This window comes from Heterocephalus glaber, unplaced genomic scaffold (assembly GCF_053883595.1).
Source record: "Heterocephalus glaber isolate CG9 unplaced genomic scaffold, H.glaber_assembly_v1.0 deba00001757, whole genome shotgun sequence".
NCBI lineage: Eukaryota > Metazoa > Chordata > Mammalia > Rodentia > Bathyergidae > Heterocephalus > Heterocephalus glaber.
The window spans coordinates 4,987,980-5,007,985 of record NW_028258454.1 but is presented as its reverse complement, the minus strand read 5'-3'; the positions used below and the strand labels follow the sequence as shown (position 1 = coordinate 5,007,985).

The following is a 20,006-nucleotide window of genomic DNA, read 5'->3' as shown; positions in this document are numbered from 1 at the left end:
GAAAAAGTTTGTCAAGCACTAACTATGCCCTAGGCACATTCAACCCCAGCAGGCCGCTTGGCCAAGGGTGTGGGCCAGAAGCACCTGCCACAGGCTGCACCAGGGACTGTCCAGATCTCCTCAGTGACCTTCGCAAGCAGAGCGCCTCTGGAAAGGCTGGAGTGGGGCCCCCATGATCGCTGTCCCTACCCAAGGTGCCAGAGCTCAGGGGACCCTCTGCAGCGACTGCCGCAGGCAGGGACTCAGACTTGTGACCTCAAATTCAGAGGGCAATTTGGGACTGAAGCATGAATGCTTGGGGATCTCCAGACAGACCACCAACCACACAGTAGGAGCAAAAATCAGCTTTATTGTGGGCAGCTTCAAGGGATTCAAATCACCTCGAAAGCGTCAAACAGAAGTTTACTCTCATTTTTATACCTTCATGTGTCTATGGGAGGGAGACACATCAACCGTAATCACTGGGGAAACAGCCATCAATCTAAGCATAAATACATAAGCAAAGGGGCAAAGAAGCGGGGAGCAGGAGGGTTGGCAGGGCTATCTGAGATCGCCTTGCTCTAGTGAGTTTGCATTACAGTAGTGACTGTAGTTACAGTGTATCTTTCTCAGCAAGCATAGTTACACAGTTAACCCACAGATGCCCATTTTTACACTGAGGAACAGTTTCTTCCCTCAGGATGAGAAGTCAACAGCCAGTGCTGGAGGAAGGAGAAGAAAGTGTTCAAAGACGCGTTCAGGCCACTGGGGGGCAAGTCACAAGCCAGACACAACTGTGCGCTTGCTCCCGTGGGGCACAAAGTCTCTTTGTCTTTCCCCCATAAAGGACACTTAGGAACTAATGAATTCCTCACACCAAACCATGGTGTGTCCACAGAATCCACTGAAAATAACACCAGGCATTGACCGCTTTCAGGCCAGGCATGTTGCATGGCTCTACTTGCCATTTTAAGCAGCAGAGTTGGTGTCTCCTCTTCACCAGGGTCACTGACAACATGGCCTGACAGAAATCCAGCAAGGAGGTGGCAGGTTTCTCTGTGGACAAAGAGTTACTGGAGCACAAGCTAAACAGAGAAGACGCCAGCTGAGAGAGGCAGGCACGGCAAGCCCAGTGAAAGGTCCTGCTCTGTCCACTTCTCTGACGATGATCTAAGTGAAAACCCTGATCTTTCCAGAAAAGCCATTTTCTTCTTTCTCACTATTTGCCTTCCAACTCTGCTTCATTTATATAGGCCCAATGTCCTTCCAATAGACTTTTTAATTGAATATAAGGAAGAAAATTGGTGTATTCAAAGAGACTAATGTTAGCCAATGTCAAAGTTATTCGAACATATCACAAAAATGAAAATTACAGAAAAATTTCCCTCATGAATACAGATGCAAAACTACTAAATAAAATATAAGCCAGCAAAATCCATCAACATGTACAAGAGACTGTACACCATGACTAAGTGTGATTCATGCCTCAAATGCAATGTTGATCTACCATCCAAAATATCAATTAATGTAATAAACCATATTAGTAGTCTGAAAAAACCCCACATGATTATATCCACAGTCAGAAAAAACTGTTGACACTATCCCTCATTCATTCATGGTAAAACAAAATAAAAATAACCAAAGAAACCCTACAGCAACTACAACAAAATCCCTTACAAAATTTGGAAGAAAAGTAAACTCTTTCAACATGATAGATGGCAACTAGAAATACAGCTAACATCTACTTGCTGATAACAGACAAAGTTTTCTCCTCAAAATTAGGAAGCAGGCAAGGATGCACTCTCTTCAGTCCAGCATTGTAAGGAAAGATCCAGTTAGAGAGATTTTAAGATCAAAGAGAAATCAAGATGCACTTGATTTTGATATTTATTTGGATAATTTCAAACTTGCATGTGGAAAATAGCAAAAAGCCTACAAAACAATTTTACTAGAACTAAAAAATGAGTTTAGCAGCATTTCAGAAGGAAGATAACTACACAAAAATCAACTGCAAACCATTTTTACACACTGGTAAGGAAAATAAAATTAAGGAAATCGTTCCATTTACAGTAGTATCAAAAAGAAAAATAAATGAGAATAGGTTTAACAAAACAAGTGCAAGACTTTTAAACTGAAACCTACAGAACTTTGCAAAGAGGACACAGAGATGATCTAAATTAGCAGATTGCAACCTATGGATCTAAACTGAACACTTACCTGATTCTAGTACAAGAGGTCCAGAGAACACAAGCAGGAAAGAGTGGTCTAAAATATCATTCTGTTTGTTTTGTGTGCTCTCGTATTAGAACTGTTTGTAAAAGAAGCCGCAGTGACCCCTCTTTGCATATGCGTCATTAAGGCTTCTTTTGCACTATCACAGTACAGCTAAATTTGATCAACAACCCTTACTCTTGGCCCCTTCACAGAAAACACTTTTATCCTGATCTAAATATGCTGATGTTCATGGAGCAAAAGTCCCAGAACCAGGCCCCAAGTGGCTCCTGAGGTGATGCTTTGGCAATTTTCAGTCATCTGCAGCAGCTGGCTCTCCTGAGGGTTCTTGATTCCTTCCTCCTTTTCCTTTTCTGGGGGTGACCACAGACCCAACCCCATAATACTTCATCTCAGTTGAGAAGCCCAGGCCAGTGAAGATATGCCAAGGAGGGGTGACCATTACCGCAGCAGCTGCCTCATCAGGGTCCTCTGCAGTTCCTCTCCAGGGAGGCTGCCTTGATGATCCCCACCATGATGAGCAGATTCCTCCTGGGCAACTGGGCTTTGCAGCACAGCTTTTGGAATTTTTCTGGAGCCTCTTCTTGTCTTGCCAGAGCAGTCATGTACCCCAGTTTTTGAACTGAAGTGTCCAGGAATGAAGTCCTTATAAGCAGAGAGACACCAAAGAGCTCTATCTCCCTTGCTCCCCCTTTTCTCCCCTTCTTTCTCTGGGTATACAAATAAGTGATGTGCACATCCTCTGAGACATTGGCCACCAACAGGCCATGAGAAGAGTCCCCGATGGAAGCTGTTCCATTGGCTTCTGGATCTAAGCCTGCCAGCCACAGAACTGTGAGGGATGTGCTTCTGTTGTTTAATCCACTCACTCATGGTATTTTGTTTAGGTAACCTTGGTAGATTAATACAACAGGAAAGAAAAATCTCAAATTGCATAAATTCATTTGTAGATTCATTAAAGTTTACACTGATTACCAAAAATACCCTTTGAAGTGGTTTATATGCGAGTTTCATGTGTGGAAATTTAGATATATCGTGAGGCATTAAGGTGATGTAAACTTAATCTGACTGTGGAGTTTAGAGATGAGACCTCTGGGATTAGATGAACTCATCAGAGTAAAGCTCCTGTGTTGGAATCCTGGTGACTCCACAGAAGAGAGAGGAGACCAAAAAGACACACCTGCAGTTGTGCTTTCTGGTTGTTTTCATGTGACACTCTGCACCATCCCAGGACTGTCCCAGCAAGAAGATCAGCAGTGGATGTTCATCTTTGATTTCCTGAAGAACAAGCTAAATACCACTCTTTTTCTGTATAAATCACCATCAGATATTTCTTTACAATAAAATGAAAAGGGCTGCTTTATCTTTAATATCTCCTATACAGTCATAATCATGATTTCTTATGACCATAATTCATATTCCTGAAAAATATTAAGAGTTCAATATTAGAGTATTTTTAGCCTTTCACATTAAATAGCAATAAATTTTAACAAAAGAAAAATTTCCCCTTATGACAGGCCAAAGTCAAGTTTAGTATTAACAGTGCATTGTCTCAGGTAGATTATTAGTAAAGGAATTTCACACTTACTCCCTGGGTTTAAGGATTCTCTGCCATTAAAGAGGAGAGGTGGTGCACATTTTAGATGTCAAAACTGTATCTTCAATTCAGGCCCAAGCGTTCTTCTAAGTGTCTATTCTCTCATCATACTTTTCCTGAAGTGTTCACATCCTCTTTTGCTTTTCTGAGAAAGAATATCTTTAATGTAAACATGAACTGACTTCCTCAGCAGGAGCACTCACTCCTTCACTGGTCCTCCCTGGCTCAAACAGCCTTGCTGCATAAAGGAAATGCCAGCTTAATGTTTGCTGCATAAAAGAATCTATGAATAAAATTCATATTGCATTTCTGCTTACTACATTTCATTTGTTATTTCTGGAGGGGTTTCTCTGGTCAAGTATACCCTGAGAATCTTCCAGATCAGCATAATCTAGCGAGAGTTTATAAGTTGCTTTCACCTATGCAGGACTTTTTGAGTTGTGGATCAAAATAGATAGATTGGTATGTCAGGTATTAATATACTGATAAAGAAATAATCTTGGGCAGAATATTTAACTTATATAAGTTCAAATATCTAGCTAGAAGCACTTAGAATTTTAAATAAAATGGGCACAGTGCATCAGACACAACTGGACCCCAATCTTGGCTCGACACTATAACGACTTCTCCCTATGAGCCTGTTGCTTCATTTGCAAAATAAGTGCATTTATGGCTATTCCCAGGGTTTGTAGAAAAGGACAACATAGTACAGGTGAAACTGTAAACTACTGCACTTTGTTCAGCCAAAATTCTGTGTGAATCCAGGTCCAAATATTTCCTAAGAGCATTGAAGGAATATTACTTGCAGGGTCCACCAGATGGTAGATTGTGTATGTCAGTGGTTTGGAGAACTGGAATGCCTATTGCCTTTAAAAATTGTGTGAGACCAAATAGCCACACAGAAAAGCAAGTGTGTGCAGCTTCATGTAGGTGTGAACAGAAGCATGTGACAGATGAAAGTGATAGTCTGTGTCACACGTTTTAAGCTTTGCATGCTTTGCAAAGTTCCTTCTCTTCCCATTGGGGCCCACATGCTCTGATATGTGAGGCCCACAGCCCATGGCCTCCCGGGAACTTACTCTCCATTGCTCTTTCCATTCATCTTGACATTGCCTACAACTCTTTCTCCACCCGGCTCGCCTCCAGAAAACAAACAAACAAACAAAGACACCTCCATATTTCATTTGATTAAAAAGAAATGGTGAGGGTCTCAGTTGTAAACAGAAATGTCTGAAAGAAGGGGAGTCAGAAGTAGATAAAAATTGAGTTCATCCAGTGTTCCCAAGGGGAGACACTAGAGTAGATAAATAATGAGTATTTCAGGTCCTCTGTGTTCAAAGGTGTGATTACTGTAGATTAGTAATATTTAAGGTAAACATGCTACTTTTACCTTCCCCAATTTAACTGTTCAACAATGAAATGACCTTTGCAAGTATTTACCACTGAGTTTTATCATCACTCTACAACATCATCCTCTTTTTCCCTGGTTGCCTTTATTCAGGGTAGGATGCTTCCTGCAGTAATTCAGGAAAAAATATTTAAAGCAATTTTTCTCTCCCTCTCTCTCTCTCCCTCTCTCCCCCTCACCGCCCCCCCCATCTTTCTCACGTCTCAGCATTTGAAGTGAAAGTCAGCTCTCTTTTCAAACAAGAGTCTCACAAGTCCCAACAGAGAAAAAGATTTAGTAGTCAAAGGACTTGGGTCATCAGCTAAGCTGACTCCTAGCCTGAGTGAGTGCTGAGAGTGGAACACCTAATGGCCATGCAGACTACAGGAAGTTGCCAGAGGTCAGGGTCAGAGAGAGACCTGAAGGAGGGGATGTGAAAATGACTCACTGATGTGGGGCCCTGACAGGGAGTCTCTTCCCCAACCTAGGAAGGGTACCGGAAGAAACAGGCAGGCTAAGCTTAAGGGGAACAGGCCACCCTAGCTTAAGAGGCATCCTAGATTAAGGGGAAGATCTGCGACTAGGGTCATGGAGGCTGGGCTTCAATTGATGAATGGTAATCTACGTGATTCTGCAGGACAGAGAGATCCAGGTGTTTTGCCCCTGCTGCTTTGAGGCTGCCAACCAAGCAGATGGGCTTCAGGGAGAGTATGAGCTGTTTCTTGCCCAGAAATGGCTTGGGCAGCACGGTGGGGAAGGTGACGTCTTTGCCCTTTTAACAGGCTTGTTTCCATGACAGCATTGTTTATCTGTTTGGAGTCATTAAAATTTTATGGAAATAATCAGATATGTTGGATCACTGCTGCAATCCCAGCTACCTGGGAAGCTGAGACAAGTTCAAGGCCAGCAAGCAGGAGTCCCTGGTTTTAATCCAAAGTGTCAGGAGAACAAACAAAAACAAAATAAAATACGATAAAATTTTGGGAAAAAATGGTGACAATGTTTTCAAAAATCCCACTGAATTCTGCAACTTAAATGATCCAAGTGGAACATTTTATGTAATAAATGTTTTATTCCAAAAACTGTTGAATATGAAATAGTGGTTATGGAAGGGTACCTAATCTATTGCAAGATTTTGGTAGCAAATGAGCATGCATAATTCTGCCATCTGTGTGTAGGTCCAAGGGCTGAGACACAGGGCCTATACCTAGATTCAAGTTTAACTCCACCAGACCTAGCATGGGAGGGGAAATAGCTGAGTGTGCTTGAGAGGGGAAATCACAGTCATCAGGTGATCAGATGTCCAGAGCTGGAGCTGGATGACCTTGCCTCTCTGCCTTTGTCAGGTAGTCCTGGAGCTGGGGCTGGGTCTGGCAGTGCTTGGGCCCAGTAGAGGCCAGGACACTTCCCTGCCCTGCCTGCAGACACTGAGCACCTGAGAATCTGGGATGTGTCCTGCAGAGGGTGCCACTGATCCACATATTATCCTGAAAAGCTAAACCAAATCAGTATTGTGCTATACCCAAAATGAAAATGAAAGATTATGAAAAACAAGATGTGGTAGGAGGTGTGTCAATTCCAGGAATGAAGGATAGTCTTATTGTATTAGCCACTCTTAAAATTATAAAGAATGGCCCCGATATTATTCTTTCCTGTGTGGAAAACATAGTTGCTACCAAAAAGAAACATGAAGGCATTAAAGTAAACTACTTTTTTTTTTTTTTTTGGTACTGGGGATCAAACTTGGGACACTGCATTTGCGAGGCAGGCACTGGAACCACTGAGCTAAATCCCCAGTCCAAAGTAAACTACTTTTAATTAGGAATGCCTGACTTTCATTAACTGAATTCCATTTAAGTAGCTGTTCTATATCTTTTTTTTTGCGCCGGGGATCGAACTCGGGACCTTGCGCTTTTGAGGCAGGAGCCGGAACCACTGAGCTAAACCCCCAGCCCTAAGTAGCTGTTCTATAAAACTGAACATGTCCTTTTTATGCAAATGACATTTGTATTTAATGTACCAAATAGTTAATCTAACTTTTATAATATAGTTTACACAAATCCTTAAAATAAAAAGATCATTTTTTTCTTTGAATACATTTTTACACATAAATTTGTTAAAACTGTGATATCTCATTTAGAAAACCAGTTAGGACAACTGTATCACTTTTTAGAATAATTGTAACAGTTATTTCCTGAAAAAACAGTGTAGGCTGCTATAATCAAATGAGTCAAGTTTAGTAAGCTGTGGGAGTGGTGGTATTAGACTATGTAGGTCCTTACATATCCTAATTAGTAGGTCATAATGATAAAGGTTGAAATAATTGTGCCAACAGTATTCAATGATATCAAGATATAAAATGTACAGAAATGTTTACCTTTTTGAAAGGAATTTATGTCTATGTTCAGGAATATTTTTACCCCTTTTCTTCATGCTATACTGGGGGGCATTTGACACTTCCTAGTTCTGATGTTTTTTGAACTTTTACATAAATAAAATTTGCTATATGAAGCCTGACACCTGGTTCACTTTTTACATAGTTTAAGGAAACATGAGGTTTTTAAAATTTGATTTCACATTTTTCTCTTTTGCAATTTTAAATATACCATGTTGAAAATAAAGACTTCCTAATAGAAAAGAAAATATTTTTTACTTCATTTGCTTCTGCCTGTTAGCAGTCAGAAACTTCTGATTTTTCTAGTATTTATGTACCAGACTTTTAAAAACTAACCGAAGAGAACCCCCACACATGCACACACTCATAGTTACTAACTTGCAAGCTTAGCTGAAGAATGTCATTTCCCATGTGCTTTCAGCGTCTGCAGCCAGGGCCAATAATTCGCTCCCACTCTTTACTGCTGAGCTTGAACAGCCTGAGAATCATTTATTCAGCACTCAAGATGGCCTTTATCAATAGAGAAGGCAAGAAAGGTGAAACTAGTTTGCCCTCCTTGGTTTGTAAGTTAATGACCTAATCAAAGTCCATGCATTGTTTTCATCTCTGAGTTCTACTTGAGTCGGTTTCAGCAAGAGCCAAAATACTTACTTTAAATTCTTTCTTTCCTTTTTCAATTGCATGTACATTTGGAGTTTTGTTCAAGTATTTAAAATTTTTATTAAGATTATATATATTTGGGAAGCTTTTATATCTTTACCAATCATTGTGTGAGTGTTCAGTTACAGGAACTAGATCTGCTACTTGAAATATGTAATGATTCAATACTTTATAAGGAATTGATACTTTTTAAAAGGTGCTGAAAGGGCTAGAGAAGTGTCCTTAGGACAAGGATCTCATAAGTGAGTCCCAGGAGACTATTGCAGAACTGGACTGTCTTAGGAGCTGCTACCACTGCTACCCATTAGGAGGACAGAGAATCAGGCCCTCACAGCTGGAATGAATGATGTTAGTAGTACACAACAGTAGGTACAATTCAGAAATCAACAGGATACAGTAGCAACACTCAGTATCCACAGAGCTAATGACTGGGCTGCTGCAGTAAATACCGCCATCTTTGTGAGCATGCTTGCCAGCAAAAACAAAACAAAAGCTGAAACAAATAAATAAAGCAACATGTTATTTTAACTTCAAATTCACCTTCCATTTCTTCCTTAAATGTACCTTTTGGTAGAAATAATTCACTTCTAGAAACCTAACTGCAAATAGATCTGGGAAATTAAGTATTTAACTTTCTAGATTTATAGCCCATGGAGGTAAAGCATGAAAGGAACTGGAATGAATGTTTAGTCACACATTAGCTTACCCAGCCAAACTGTCACCTCCACGAATATTGTGCATCTGCTTTTCAAGTCATTTATATATTTTAGCAGAGTTTATAAAACTTTCTTATGGATTTTTGTCACATGAATTTCCAGATATGATATAGTTTCTTATTTCTCTATTTTTGATGTTGCAAATATCTTTTTTTGGTTTGATACATCTGTTTGTTGTTGTACTCTTGTTGAAAGGAGACAGATTTTTGACCTGAATACGATCTAGTAATCAATTTACAGTATGCACAAAAGACTGAAAAAAATGTTAAATTATTCCACAGAATGCAATCAATAAAATTCAGGTAATAGGAAATGCTAGGATAATTGATTGAGTTTCTCTTTTGTTTTTTGCTTTTGTGACAGGGTCTTGCTATGTAGTTCAGGTTGGCCTTGAACTCACTATGTAGCCCAGGCTGGCCTCAACCTCAAGTCACTCCTTCAAGTGCTGGGATTACAGATGCATGCTACTACACCCAGACTTGGTTTCTTCAATAAACAAATTCCAAGTGGAAAAAAAGGACTATGAAGTTCTTTGCATTAAAAATACAACCTAAGACATATCAAAACAACCCAAAAGAAGGGCTGGGGATTTAACTCAGTGGTTCCGGCACCTGCCTCACAAGTGCAAGGTTCTGCGTTCAGTCTCCAGTACAAAGAAAAAAGAAACAGCCAAACCTGTAGTGTGTAGTGAGGATACATGCTTAGGTGATAAAACTGAAAAGAAATCATAAAAATAATAGTCATTATTTTTGAGGGAAGAGGGTACAATTGGAAGAAAGTTTTCTAGAGTGGGAAAGCAAGTGTTTGCTGTGTGTGTGCACATGCGCATGTGCACAGGTATGTGGGCCACACTGGTAGTTGAACCCAGGCCCTTCATACTAAGCTACATTCCTGGTGCTTTTTATTTTTTAATTTGACACAGGGTCCGACTAAGTCACTAATTTGCCCAGGTTGGGCAATTCTGCAATCTTCTTGCCTCAGCCTGTGAGAGTACTGTGTTACCAGGTAGCTCCTTCTAGAAATTGGCTTGCCAAACAAAGATTACTGGCTTTGAGTTGCTCCAGTATCCTTCTGGAGTTGGATTCCAGGTTCTTCTCACTTCAGACAAAGAATTGAACAAAATGAGCAAAAAACTGCCATGGGCTGAGCCTAAAGATGGACTTTCACCTAATCCCTACTCCCTTTCTCCTCCATAGATCAGAGAGTCAAACAGACACTAAGATTGTAGATCCTGGATGGCACAGCCCCAGGAGATAGTTACATTATGTATACTTGTTCCTTTTCTGTGCATGCCCCGATCATGAGATAGTCACATCCAGCCTAGGCCTCGTGGGCCATGTGGCATTACTTGCCCCACATTCCTACACTATAAATTCACAGCACACTAGATTATAAAGCTTAATCTTGGTATTTATCTTTCTTTTTATTCTTCATCTCCCACGACTTTCTCTGGCTTTGGACCCTACTGGTTCTGCAGAGCACGCTTGGGTCAAGTAAAAGAGGAAAAGCAAAATAAAAGCACACTCTGAAGGACACAGGGTGGGCTTTTGTGAAGAAAGCCATAATAGGAAGCTCTCCTTGGTGTTTGTGATGTTTTGTGCTGTCCCAATCTAAAGAAACCCACAAGAAATTCTGTATACAAGTTCTAAGAGATAGGCCTGAGAGGTGATGGAATCTCACGTCTCAGGCTGATGTCAGGTCCAGGCCATCCTATTGAAAACTTGCTTGCATTCTCATGAGAAGTCCACATCCAGAGGTTTGGAAAATGTTCTGTGCGTGTGTTCTAGGATCCTGTAGTTAACAGGTCATGTCAGCTGCCCCAGCCAGCTTTGTCACAACCTGATTGCCTGTCTCATTTCCCCTGAAAGGCACAAATCCTCATAATTCTTTATGGAGTGTTGAGGGAGTGGAAGTCTGTCTTTCATAGCTCCTTCCAGCTGGAAGGGGCTGTAGACCTTACCTACAAGGGATTATGTGCTCTCCGACTACCTTGGGGTGCTGTGGTTCACTGGCTGGGTTGAAGAAGAAAAACTTATCAGAAAACAATGAGAAAAGAGTTAATGACCATTGAGCTGCCTGTTTGACTAAAGAATGAAACTTCACTTTTAGCCCAAATATTAGGAGCATGTCAGATTTGTATGCTTCCTTTAGTGGCAGTGGAGTCTTGCTTTTTCAAGAAATATTGCAAGTCTTCCAGTTTAGAAGAGTAGCTTTCTTCTTTTGAGTGATCTTATTCAAACTTAATGGAAAAAAAATATTTGCTAATTATGTGTCTTTGTTTCTTTTCTTGTTGCTGGGACCAAATACTCAACATCCACAAGATAAAGGAGGAGAGGTTTATTTCACTTCACAGTTTGTAGAGGTTTCAGTTCACTGGAGTCAGCTGGCCCCAGTACAGGGCAGCATGGCACAGGGACGTGGCAGAGAAGAAACAGTTCACAGCAAGGCAGGCAGGATGCAGCAATCAGTGAAGCAAGTCTCCCTTTCACCTTTATCCCATCCAGGCTACACATCTTTTGGGTGGTGCCACCTACACCCAGGGTGGGCTTTTCCTTTATCCATATACATGAGTATGCTAACCCAATCAGTGGACTGATTTAGTACCACACACCCTTCATCCCAGTATCACACACCCTAGATCAGCTAGCTCTGAAAAGCCTCATATATGAGTGCATGAGGCTTTGGGGGGACATGTAGATCCAAAGCATAGCATTCCTCTCCTAGTCCCTAAAAGACTCACGCAGATCTCTTCATGCAATAGGCATTTAGTCTATTTCTGAGAGTTTCTAAAGTCCTACCAGTTTCAGCATTGGTGAAAAATCCAAGTTCAAAGTCTCCTCTGACCTTTCAGGCAAACTCTTATTTATTAGCACCTGCACAAAGGACAAGAAAGTTATACACTTCCAAAATACAATGGCACAAGATAAACATTCACATTCCAAAAAGTACAAATAGGGGGACAGTAAAGAACGGAACCAAGGCAAGTCTAAAATTCAGTAGTGCAAATATTAAGTCCCCTAGTTCAATGTCCAGCATCCAGGACAAGATGTGAACTCCAAAGGCCTTGGGTTGCTCTACCCCAGTGGCACTGCCTGTGGTTGTAGCCCTCATGACCTCTCTTTGGCTGGCTTTGCTCACTTCTTGTAGCTTTCCTCAGATGATCCACCATCTTGGCTTCTCCAACTTTCTGGGGTCTCCACTGCACATTTGGCTTCACACTCACAACTTCATATACTGCCCCCACAGGGGGACACTGCCTGCTTACCCGGGCCTTATTTTAAAATCTAGGTGGAAGTGTTCCTGATCCAATAACTCTTGCATTCTGCACAAAACTAAAACCAGCACCATGTGGATGCTGCCAAGGTCTGCTGCCAACTGGAGCAGTGGCCAGGCTTCCTTCTATCTTGGCTGTAGGTGTCAAGTAAGTGACTGGATGCTGAGTGCTATGAACCTAGTCCCAAGGAACAAATTCTCTAGGCCATCACCATTCTAGAATATAGTACCCTGGGGCTCTCTTCTTAAAGCAAAGTCTTTCAACTTTTCAACCCTGAGGTTGCAAGGGTGGCGTCTTCATGGTTGTTCTGATGTCCCCATGCCATCTTTTCTATTGTCCTATCCAAAATACTTGGCTTTTTATTGCTAATCTTTTCAGCACCCAAGTTCTCCTCAGTCACATATTTGTAGGCTGCAACTTTATTGGAGCTTTCTTTGCGGCCAAACTCAAAACTTTAAAAATCATTCTGATAGGTTCTTTGCTCTTGATTCTCAACATAGATCTGGTTAAAAACCCCTAGAAGTATCCATGCCATCACTTCAATATTAGACTGCCTTGAAATTTTTTCTGTCATGTTAATAGTCCAATCCCCTGCAATCTCAGTTTCAAGCAGTCTCTGGACATTAGTGAAACACAGACAAATTTCCTGCCAAAGCATAACACACATGATATGGAGTTCAACTGTCAATGAAGTCCTTGTTCCCAACTGGAACCTCTTGAGCCTTGAATTCCAGAGGCATTCTGGTCAGCATTGTGGGCTTCTGACCTCTGTTCAAAATCTCCCATCAAGTTCAGCCTATAGCATACCTAGGATGCCTCTTCAGCTTCAGGCTTTTGAATCACATGGCCAGAGCCCACTCCTGGAACTAAAATATATCTTACTTTGTCCTTGCTCACAAAATACTTGACACCCTCCAGTTAAATGAGGAAATGTTTATTTTAGCTCATAGTTTGCACAGGTTTTAGTCTATAGTTGGTTGACCCAGCCAGCTCCAAAAAGCTCCATCGATGAGTGGGTGAGGCCTTTGGGGGCACATCTAAATACAATCCATAATGCTATGCTTCTACAGAGGACTGATATCTAGAATACCAAGAAAATTAAAAGCTAACCCCATGAAACAATGAACACAGTAAAAAAAAACTAGGCAAATTGAGTAGATACTGTTCTCAAAAAGCAGTTCGAATTCCTCAGAGGTATATGAAATGTTTAATATATCTAACCTTCAGAAAATGCAAGTAAAAACTTAATTGAGATTTGATGACCTCACTCCAGTCGGAATAGCTGTCATAAAGATTAAAAGGACAATGAATGCTGGTGAGAATGTGGGGGAAAACAAACCCTTTTATATTGTTGGTGTGCACATTTCTGTGTGGACAGACTGTCACTCCTCTTGGCTATGTACCTAAGAGTGGACTTTCTGTGTCATGTGGTAACTCCAAGTTTAACATTCTGAAGAACTGCCAAGTTGTTTTCCACAGTGGCTGAACCATTATATAATTTCACCAGCATATCTAAGGGCTATAATTTGTTCACACTCTTGCCAAGATTTGTGATTGTCTATCACATTTATTATAGCCATCCTGGATAATAATAGTGTGAGCAGCATCTCCTTAGGGTTTCTAAATTTGCATTTCTTTAATGACTAAGTTGAGCATCTTTTCATGTGCTTATGAATCATATATGCATGTCTTCTTTATTAAACTGTTTATATCTTTTGCTCATTTTTGACTCATTTGTTTGTTAATGCTTCACTCTTCTGTCACCCTTGGCAAATGCAAAAATTTAGTAATACAATCTGCTGGTGCAGTACCAGTATGGTAATGCATACCTTCCTATTAGTGGTGGCAATATCAATTGATACAACTACTATCTATAACAATTTAACAATTCATTGACGTTATATATGCATATATTCTTTCGTTTTGTGGAGGAATTCCACTTCTAGTAATATTGCCTGCAGTTACACTTACACATATATAAAGGTATGAAATAAAGGGTAATTTACAGTCATATTGTTTGTAAAAATTCTGACAGGATCAATAAATTATACCCACACATGCAAGCAAAACAAAGGATGTAGATATTTAATACTTATGCAGAAACACCTCCAAGTTATATTAATTTTAAAAATTCTAAAACAAAACATATTATTTGGAGGCTGGGAATGTAGCTTAGTAGTAGAGTATTTGCACAGTGTGTGCAAGCTCTCAGATTCTATCCTGAGCACTGCAAAAATAAAGCTCCATAGGGGTTAAAAAAAGAAAGAGCAAAAATAGACATGTATATTACTTTGTTTTTATATGTGTATTATATGCATGTCAAGTGGAGCACCAGAAAACAAGTGCAAAAATTAGCAGGGAGATTGCTCCACACTTTTTCATAGTTTAGTTATATTATACATTAAAATGTTTAGTAAAAAGGATATCCAAAGCTTAATGATTTTCTTTTGAACAGAATGTTTAAAAGTAACTATAGATATTAAAAGGAATAAGAAACATACCTTTGTGGCTTCCATTATAATTTTATTAATTTTCTCTTTATCTAATCCTCCCATTCCTGCTTTATTATCATTAAGTCCCATCCTAAGCAGAAGATCATCTTTGTAATTGTCATTCTTCTCCTTTGTGGTATCCATGGTGTGGACTTAAAGTGGTTTCTTCTTTGTTATCTGAACAGGGACATAAAATGAACACAGATTTTAAAACTATCCACTTCAAAGTTAAAATGATAGGGAAGTCAGCAAAACATTATTTCAAAATGATAGCTAGGAATTCTTAGCTCTTGAACCAAAACTTTGAACAAATGGACTTAGGAAAAATCAACAGTGTTCTAACCAACAACAACAGAATACACATTCTTCTCAGAAGCACAGAGGATTTCCTCCAAAATTGAGCCCATACTAGCTCATAGAACATGCTTAGGTAAATGCAAAGGAATGGAAATTATCCCATGCATATTATCAGATCATAGTGCAATGAAATTGGAAATCAATGGCAAAACCACAAAAACATAAACACCTGGAAATTAAATAACACCCTCCTGAACAATCAATGGGTCACAGATGAAATTAAAGAAGAAATTAGATAGTTTCTACAATTAAATGATAATACCAATATGACATACTGGAACCTATGGGATGCAATGAAAGCAGTCTTATGAGGGAAATTTATAATGGAGAATTCTCACATCAGAAAAATAGAGCAAACTCAAATAAATAACCTAATGTTGAACCTCAAGCTTCTAGAAAAAGAAGAGCAAGCTAAACCTAAAGCATGTAGGAGGGAGGAAATTATAAAGATCAGAGCAGAAATTAATGCAGTTGAGACTAAGAAAACAACACAAAGAATCAGAGTTGGTTCTCTGAAAGATTAAATAAAATAGACAAACCCTTAGCCAACCTTATTTTTTTAAAAAAAGGAGGGCTTGGAATTTAGCTCAGTGGTTCCAGCGCCTGCCTCGCAAGTGCTAGGTCCCGAGTTTGATCCCTGGTACCAAAAAATAAAAATAAAAAAAAGGAAAGGAAAGACTCAAATCCATGCAATTAGGAATGAAAAGGGCGAAATCACAATGGATCCTGCAGAAATGCAGAAATAATCAATACCTACTTCGAGAACCTGTACTCTATTAAGATGGACAGCGCAGAAGAAATGAAGAGATTCCTAGACACATATGAATTACCAAAGGTGAATCAAGAAGATATAAAAATTCTAAATAACCCAATATTAGTCAATGAAATTGAAGAAGTAAGTTAAAAAATACCAACAAAGAAAAGCTCAGGTCCTGACAGATTCACTGCTCAATTGAACAGTGAACTTTAGAAAAGATCTAATACCATTACTCCTCAAATTCTTTAATGAAATTGAAAGGGAAGCAATATTTCCAAAGTTGTTCTTAGAAGCAAGCATTACCCTGATACCAAAACTCGAGAAGGATTCAACCAAAAAAGAGAATGACATGCCAAACTCCTTAATGAACATCGATGCAAAAATCCTCAGGATGATACTGGCAAACAGAATGAAGGAAATCATCAAAAAGATAGTACACCATGACGAGCAGGATTCATTCCAGAGATGCAGGGATGGGTCAACATATGCAAATCAATAAATGTAATATACCATATTAACAGAACCAAGGACAAAAACCACATGATCATTTCAATAGATGCAGAAAAAACATTTGACAAAGTCCAACACCCATTCATGATGAAAACACTAGAGAAAATTGTGGAGTAGGTCTTTCTATTAACCTGACAAAAGCCATTTATGACAAACCAACAGCCAACATCATACTAAATGGTCAAAAATTGAAAAGTTTCAGTATAAAACAAGACAAGGATGCCCACTATCACCACTCTTGTTCAATACAGTTCTCTAAACACTGGCCAGAGCAGAGAAAGAAATAAAAGGAATAAGGATAGGAAGGGAAATTAAATTATTATTTACTGATGACATGACGCTCTACATAGAAGACCCTAAAAATTCCACTAGAAGATTCCTATAATAACCAGATTCAGCAATGTAGTAAGATAGAAAGTCAGCCCTCAAATAGCATTCTTGTATGCAAATAACAAACTCACTGAGAGAGAAATTATGCCTTTCACAACTGCATCAAGAAAAATGAAATACTTAGGAATCAATCTAACAAAGGGAGTGAAAGACCTATACATCGAAAACTACAGTACTCTGAAAATGGATCAAAGAAGGTAACAGAAAATGAAAAGATATCCCCTGTTCTTGTATAGGCAGAGTCAATATAGTGAAAATGGCCATACTTCCAAAACTGTTATACAGATTCAATGCAATCCCAGTCTAACTACCAACAGTATACTTCACAAAAGTAGAGAAAACTATTCTAAAGTTCAAATGGAACCAGGAGAGACCCAGAATTGCTTTTGCAACAAAGTCAAGGCAGGGAGCATCACAACCTCCAACCTGAAGTTATACTACAAAGCTACCATGATAAAAACAGCATGGTACTGGAAAAAAAAATATAAACAAACAAAAAAACCCCAAAACAGACCCGAGGATCAATGGAATAAAATAGAAGATGCAGAAACAACTCTAAAGGTTCTCAGCTGCCCTATCTTTGACAAAGGGGGCAAACATCTTCACTGAGAGAAAGATAGTTTGTTTAATAAATGGCACTGTGAAAACTGGCTTTCCACATGCCAAGAATTGAACCTAGACCCATATCCTTTACGATGCACTACACTAACATAGAAATGGATCCAAGATCTAAATATAAAAACAGAAATACTTAATATGCTGGAAGATAGAATAGGTAAAATTCTAGAAGACATAGGTGTAATAATGTATTCACTTGTAGGAAATTATTACACTGTACCACATTATATCACCTCTACGGTTAAGAAAATCCATTTCAAGGTCAGACATGGTGATACCTGCCTTAGTCCCAGCTACCCTTGAGGCTGATAGAGAAGGATCACATAGGCACAGAAGTTAGAGACCAGTGTGGGCAATATAGTGAGATTCCCATCCAAAACAAAAGAAAATGCGCTTAAAATAATAATTCTTTAATATCTCTATAGAATTCAATTACTTGGTATTTTCTAATAATCCATGCAAATGTAATTCAGTCATACTTTCACCAGCATTATGAAAGAGCGAGTCAGGAGGCTAAATGCAGACTTCTCTATTTAAGCTGCTTGCCTTTTAAATGATTAAGTGTAATGAAAGGAAAAGAAACACCTAGTGAATGACTAAAATTTTATAATTACCTTACATATTAATATATTCATATATAATTAGTGAGTCAAACTTGAGAAGAATTGGCTTCAGTTCTTAACTGAGTCAGAATTGGACAATCAGAAATACTGGCACCAAGGCAAATTGTGAGATAGGTATACTTTTCAGTTACTTTCCTACCTGCTGATGCCTAATTATCTTACAATGTCCAGGCTCATGCGCATACATTGAATTTCATTTATATACCAATGATTTCTAGGTTTAAGGTGCCAGTTCAAATACCTATCTGACCTCTCAAATTTAACATATTCCCAAAACTGATCTTCTTAGCTGCCTCCATACCCTTAACCAGCTTCATTTTCTGTCTTCCTCATTTCAGTTAAGGGAAACTCTAATCCCTTTTAGTTTTTATGCAAATAATATTGGAATCATTCTTTTTAAAATATATTTTTACTAGTGCCTAATAATTTCACAAAATATTGGTTTTCAATGTGGTATTTTCATACATGCATATATTTTGATAATATTGATCCCCTGATTAACCTCCTTTATACCCCTCCTGTTATTATTTTCCTTTCATCTAATAAATCTCCCTTCTAGTTTTATGTCATCTTTTCTAGATTTTATTTATTAGGGAAACATGGAATATTTGTCTTTCTGAGTCTGGCTTATTTTCTTAACATGATGATCTTGGATTCCACTCATTTTCCTGCATATGATATAATTTCATTCTTCTTTAATGCTGTGTATGTGTATACACACACACACACACACACACACATATATACACACCATATTTTCCTCATTCATCTGTTGATGGGCAGCTAGGCTGGCTCCATATATTGGCCATTAAGAACTGTGATACAAATAAAAATTGTACAACAATAACCAAAAATGTGCAACCAAGAATAAACAAATGGGATCCTATCCAATTATAAAGCTTCTGGACTGTAAGAGAACCAACCACTTGAGTGAAAAGACAACCTACAGAAAGGAAAACAAAAATTTGCCAGCTATTCCATGGACAGAGGACTAACAACTAGAATACATAAAGAACCCCCAAAAATTTGATGGCCCAAATTAAAGACCCAATCAAAAAATGAGCAACAGAAATAGTCACTTCTCAGAATTCCATTAAGTATTCAACTTTGCAGGCCATTACAGAAATACAAATTAATACTGAGATTCCATCTTACTCCAGAAAGAATGGCTATCAAGAAATCACTTAATAACAACTGCTATTTGTAAAAGGAACCCTTTTGCACTGTTGGTAGAAAAGTAAACTAGTGCAACTACTATGGTAATCAGTGTGGAGAGTCCTCAAAAACTAAAACTAGAATTTCCCAGCTATTCCCCTTCTAGTCATCTTCCTGAAAGAGTTAAAGACATCATATTACAGTGATCCATGTATACTCATGTTTATAGCAACACAATTCATAACAGCTAAATCTTGGAAGCAGCCTGTATGTCCATAAATGGATGGATAAAGAAAATGTATTTACGCTCAATGGAGTACAACTCTATTATAAAGAAGGATAAACTTGAGACATTTGTAGGAAAATGGATGCACCTTGAAAGCATAATTTTAAGTGAAGCAAATCAGATACAGAAGGAAATATCACATGGTTTCTCTTATATGAGAAACCCAAATTATAAAGACCGAAATAAAAGATAATAGGAAGTACATAAGTCTGTCTCAAATGAGAGGAAGATCAAGAAATGGAGGTTGTGGTGGGAGGAAAAGGGGATGAGAAAAGACTTGAGGTGTGTTATGTACATGTACCAACTCCCCACAAGGAATATAATCTTTATATAATGCAAACATACACTAATAAAAATAAACTGGAAAAAAAGAATTGTGTGTAATAAACATAGGTACATAGGTATTCCCATAGTACACTGACTTTAACTCCTTCAGGTGTATACCAAGGAGTGGTATAGCTGGGTCATATAGGAGTTCTATTTTTAGTTGGGGTTTTTTTTGGCACCAGGGATCAAACTCGGGACCTTGTGCTTGTGAGGCAGGCGCCGGAACCACTGAGCTAAATCCCTGGCCCTAT

General features: G+C 38.9%; 1 long non-coding RNA gene across 13 annotated transcripts in view; it reads right to left on the bottom strand.

Moving 5' to 3' along the window:
- Positions 1-328: 328 nt before the first annotated feature.
- LOC106008605 (uncharacterized) overlaps positions 329-20,006 on the bottom strand; it is a 50,727-nt gene continuing 31,049 nt past the window's right edge. For 3 of the 13 annotated variants that reach the window (XR_015447395.1, XR_015447405.1, XR_015447403.1), the window contains exons 3-4: positions 14,742-14,909; positions 329-13,321 (exon numbers count right to left, since the gene is read on the bottom strand). This is a non-coding gene — a long non-coding RNA (uncharacterized LOC106008605). The remainder of the gene's footprint in view (positions 13,322-14,741; positions 14,910-20,006) is intronic. The other 10 variants (XR_015447400.1, XR_015447406.1, XR_015447396.1 and 7 more) reach the window with 10 other exon arrangements.